Genomic DNA, 6,000 nt, shown 5'->3' on the forward strand with positions numbered 1-6,000 from the left:
GTATTTGAAGTTCCAAAAACGGCGAAATTTGCCGTTTTTCGCGTGTCCCAGTGGCGACATCGCGCAATAAAAAAAATCATAACTTTGGATGTAGGCAACGTATTATAAACAACTTTGTATTTCTATAAAGAGCATTTTCTAGAGAATTGATTTAATCATATTGATAAATTAATGCGTTATTTAATAAAACAAGGGAAGCCTTTTTATCGCTGTCCCGCGCGGCACCTGTTTTGTTATGACTTAAATATACCCCCTATAATCTTCTTTGTCTATTGAATAACGGTTAGATTAAATTTACAACGCAATACTGCCCTCCTAAGCTAAAAAGCCGTATTTGCATTCAATTTGTATGAAAATTGAATGCAAATACGGCTTTTTACCTTAGGAGGGCAGAATAGTGCGGTTAGTTGGGCATCGATTGACATCAAATGTAGACCCGGAAACAGTTTAAAATATTTAAAAACAGATAAAAATCTCTTTCGATATATTTTGGTACGACTACAATGACATTTGTATGGACGCTTAATACGTTGGTACATAGTTGGAATAAAAATGTTTATTTTATAATAATAGTTGCAAATATAGTGTTAAAATATATAGTAAAATAAATAAGTGAATCGGTTGTATTGTGTAGGAAATATCGCTAAAAAATATTATTGGCGACATGTCGCGACATTAGTATGGCGACATTTATACGGCTATTTTGACCGTATAAATGTTGATTGCGGCATACAAATGTCGACATAGTGCCATACAGATGTCGAGAAGGTGTTATACAAATGTCGTCAGGGTCTTATAAATGCAACAAAAATAATAAATAGTGGCATATACATGTTGATACTGCCATATAATGTCGAAAATATGCCTTATACATGTCAAAAGCGCCTTACAAATGGCTAACTAGTGTCATACAAATGTCGATCTTTAAACGTCCATATCTAGCTAACTATAAAAAGTACAGAGGTGCCTCCTACAGTATATTTTTTGTTGTTAAGAACCCTTCCTAAAACGATGATTATAAATCAGATTTTTCAAAAATAAAAAAATGCCATACAAATGTCGAAAAAACACCCTCTTCAAAAATTGACCCAAATGATATATCGCACATAAGTACCGAATCCGATAAACTCATTGGTAAGATGATCGCAGATTTATCTATAGTGTAGCCTTTCCCGTTACAATAAATGTAAGTATCTGACAAAGCACCGGAAATGTCGTTTTATTGCACGGATGCAGTAATTGCAGATCAATGCGCAATGCTCTATTTACATCTTTACAAATAAAGACTCGCTCGCACTAATATGCCAGTACATACAAGCGAGATGCATAGGAAGTAGGTAAGTTACGCTAGCGAATATGTCAGTGTCAGAGTCGTGGTAAGACACGCCTGTAGAGTTAGACCAAGAAAAGTCTGCAGCGATTTTGATAGCCCACGCAGCGCGAGTGTTATTTATTTTATACGTCATAATTTCATAGAAGTTTGACGTTTAAAATAACAGTTGCACTGCGTGGGCTATCAAAATCGCTGCAGACTTTTCTTGGTCTAACTCTACCATCCTTAGATTTGAAAATAAAATACCCGAATATTGTAAAATTTCATATTTTCACAAGAGAGAATAGGGCGCTTCATACCTTATCTTTATTCATAGTCTGTAGGTATACATATGTACGAATTAAGTATTGTGTTCTTATGACAAAGTTCTAAGAGCGCTCGAGATTACACTGTGTAGGCTGTGGCCCTGCATTTTTGTTCAGGTTACATCTCAAACTAGATCTCCATAGTCTGCGGTGTCCGCTCACCATCAGACGGTTCGTACACAAGCGAACAGCAAGCCTCCTTGCAACATGGTAAGGGTGCTTACTGGGCATTGCGGCCTAAATAAGCACATGCACACTATGGGGAAACGTGACATGGGGCGGTGCAGACTCTGTGTGGAGGCAGAGGAGATGCCCTTGCACATCCTCACAGAGTGCCCTTGCCTAATGCGCACTCGTAACTTAATCCTCGGCAGACACATATTGCGCCCGGAGGAGTTAAAGTCTGTCGAGATCAAAAAGATCCTGCAGCTGTTTGAAGTTGCAGGTTTGGATCGAGAGTTGTAGTAGATGGCGATCACAATAGATCAGGGATGGTCGCAGTGATACATAGGCTGTAGAGTCTTATATATGTTAGAACGTCTGTGTAGCCCTTACGTAATGTCTATGACAAACTATATAAGTAGATCTGCATTATCTATGATTCCTTCTTTTTTTGCTCCGACCTTAGCCGAGCACACAACCTATAAACATGATGTGACATTTTATTTCACTATGTGAAAAAGGATAATATACGATGTGAGTATATACTCGCAATCTATTTATTTAATTGCCCTTTAACAATCGATCACACCGACCAGACAGATGCTGTTTTTCCTAGATTGATACGGCCAAGTGACAATCCGTCACAATATAGCCCCTAACAAGAAGAAGAAGAAGAAGCCTCCTTGGTAGAAAAATTAGAAGCCGTTGGCGCCGTGAACGCCAAAAGTCCGCCCACTCGGGCCGTCGATCGTGGCGAAAGTCACGACAACCCAAACCTAACCTAGCACCGAAATGATAGCCCGGCCCGCCAAATTAGTCAGGGCAAATTTGAGCCGTCGCTCACACCGAATATTTAATTGTTTATTTATTTAGCCCCTTATTCATAAAACTTTACGGGCCTGATTTAGTTAAATTATGTTTTATCCCTTTCTTACAGTTATAAGTCAAAATGACAGATAAAGACAAACGATTATTAGCTAATTGAGGTTTGTAGCGCGTTTATGAATACAAAAGGCGGACTCATAAAATCAGGACATAATTTAATAGAAGATTGACGTTTAAAATAACACTTGCACTGCGTGTGCTATCAAACCGTTGCAGACTTGTCTTGGTCTAACTCTATGTTCTTGTCGTGTATTCCATAGTAGCGTCAAAATTATTTAGCCTATTTTGGTGAATTATATGACTAATTCGTTTTTATGGCACGGTCGAATTATTTTAACAATTTTTTAACAGTTATTGCCTGGATACCTACCAAAAAGAGAATAGTTTTATTAAAACTACAGGACATCGGATTAAAGTTTATTCAAACTTTTTGCTAGTTTAACCTCTATTTACATATACTTCTAACATAAGTATTTTTTTTATTACAACGAGGTTAAGGTTGACTCACGCCGTGCCCGGACCGAGGCGTCCGACATATCATTTCCTATGACGGCTGTACGCTGATCACGTGATGCTTTCCATAGAAAACGAAGCTCCGGGCCGGCCACGGCCCGGTCTAACGTGAATCATCCTTTAGGGAAAAATATCCTGAAATAGGTACCTATGCAATCTAGTTTCCATGATTGTCTGGACTGTCTTGGATTCGGTGTGAGGACGGCCGCAATTTAAGGCATTCTTCCAGATTTAGGCGCTATTCCGCAGTTCCCATAGGACCGGCATGTCACGCGATTGTTGGTATTTGTACGGTGACCAAGCTGCGTGGTGTGCAAGTGCATACATTTTACTTTCCAAAAAATTCAATACAACCATTTACAACATACAGTCGACTGATAAATTTATGTCATTAAAAGACCGGCCAAGTGCGAGTCGGACTCGCGCACGAAGGGTTCCGTAACTTCCGTACCATTACGCAATAAACCGGGCAAGTGTTAGTCGGACTTGCGCACGAAGGGTTCCGTACCATAATGCAAAAAACGGCAAAAAAATAACGGTCACCCATCCAACTACTGACCCCGCCCGACGTTGCTTAACTTCGGGCAAAAATCACGTTTGTTGTATGGGAGCCCCATTTAAATCTTTATTTTATTCTGTTTTTAGTATTTGTTGTTATAGCGGCAACAGAAATACATCATCTGTGAAAATTTCAACTGTCTAGCTATCACGGTTCGTGAGATACAGCCTGGTGACAGACAGACGGACGGACGGACGGACGGACGGACAGCGAAGTCTTAGTAATAGGGTCCCGTTTTACCTTTTGGGTACGGAACCCTAAAAAGTATTTTTGCCAGGTTTCAATATTACATACTTTAACAGTTTTGAATGATTCACGGTTAGTTTAATTTCACTAGGCTTATTACGTACTTTGTTTGATGACTACGTTTTTGGCACAGGTTTATACTCTATGTATAAACCTGTGCCAAATGTATCTTTAGGTATTGAAATAAAAGTAAACATACAATTTGTAAATTTTCGGGTAGTTATAACATTTATTGGTTAACCAACTAAATACAAAAACCGCCTGGATCAGTCACTGAACGACTTGACTTTAACCAACATTATTTGATCATGTTCATGTACGTCATGCTCCCTGGAAACCCCACTGTCTGTTTTGTGATTTATTGAAACGTAATGTTGATGTACACAATATGTACTGAATTAGTACATACTTAAAAAAAATTGTACCTCAATAGATCGAGAGTACAATTAACTCAATTCGGACTTGCTGTAGAGCATCTCCCCAGCAACCCCAAAATTTAATTAAAGAAAATTCACGTAAATACTTACTTTTTAGCAAAAACCACGCCTAAAAAAAATTGTACTGCAGTTTTTAACGTTGATCGAGTTAGCCATGGCTAGTTAAATTACCTAATTGTCGCCAGGACGCAAGCGCCTCCAGCCGACTTCTCAAACGTACGAAACTTTGTATTTTTATATAGGTACAATGAGATACACACATTTTATTTATGTTATGAACTTGGTTTCTGGTGAGAGTTCCAATGTTTTCTTGTCAACCAGCAATGGTGTAGTTGCATTGATCATAAACGTATGTACTTATTTTTAGTCGTACCTACGTGTTTTTTACATGACATTATTGAAGTATCTTGATAACGTTAACACGAAGATTAGGTACTTTTATTTTTATTGCTAGGTAGGTACTTATATGAATTATAATTCATAAAACCATATTTTTATCTCATTGTTAATTGTTTAACGTAAAATATCACATACGACAAGAAACCATAATCAAATCGATTGAAAACTATTTTTAAGTTATATCTTATTGACAAAATATCATCATCTAAACATAATATAAACCCATATAAACATTATCACCTGAACATATATAAAACTCTATGAAGTATTTGAACAAATTAAATTATTTTTCAGAAAATATTTTAATTTGTTTTTATCAAGTAGAAACACTACTATATAAATTATAAACTGGAGGCCTTGGTCACTTTTTCTTAGTATATGACATTTATTTCAGTTTATATATAAAACTCGATTGACTTTTTGCATTTTTAATAAAATTAAATCTCCTTCCTCGCGTTATCCCGGCATTTCGCCACGGCTCATGAGAGCCTGGGGTCCGCTTGACAACTAATCCCATGATTTGACGTAGGCACTAGTTTTTACGAAAGCGACTGCCATCTGACCTTCCAACCCAGAGGGGAAACTAGGCCTTATTGGGATTAGTCCGGTTTCCTCACGATGTTTTCCTTCACCGAAAAGCGACTGGTAAATATCAAATGATATTTCGTACATAAGTTCCGAAAAACTCATTGGTACGAGCCGGGGTTCGAACCCGCGACCTCCGGATTGCAAGTCGCACGCTCTTACCGCTAGGCCACCAGCGCTTCTCTAGGCCACCAGCGCTTCTCTGGTACTGCTATGATGATCTCAAGACAAAGGTACATAAAACAAATTTTGGTAAACCATTTCAATCAAACATACTTATTTACATCAATATTTAATTTTATTAAAAATGCAAAAAGTCAATCGAGTTTTATATATGTTTAGGTGATAATGTTTATATGGGTTTATATTATGTTTAGATGATGATATTTTGTCAATAAGATAACTTAAAAATAGTTTTCAATCGATTTGATTATTATGTTTTCTTGTCGTATGTGATATTTTACGCTTAACAATTAAAATGAGATAAAAAATATGGTTTTATGAATTATAACTCCTATAAGTACCTACCTAGCAATAAAAATAAAAGTACCTAATCTTCGTTTTAATGTTATCAAG

This window comes from Cydia splendana, chromosome 20 (assembly GCF_910591565.1).
Source record: "Cydia splendana chromosome 20, ilCydSple1.2, whole genome shotgun sequence".
NCBI lineage: Eukaryota > Metazoa > Arthropoda > Insecta > Lepidoptera > Tortricidae > Cydia > Cydia splendana.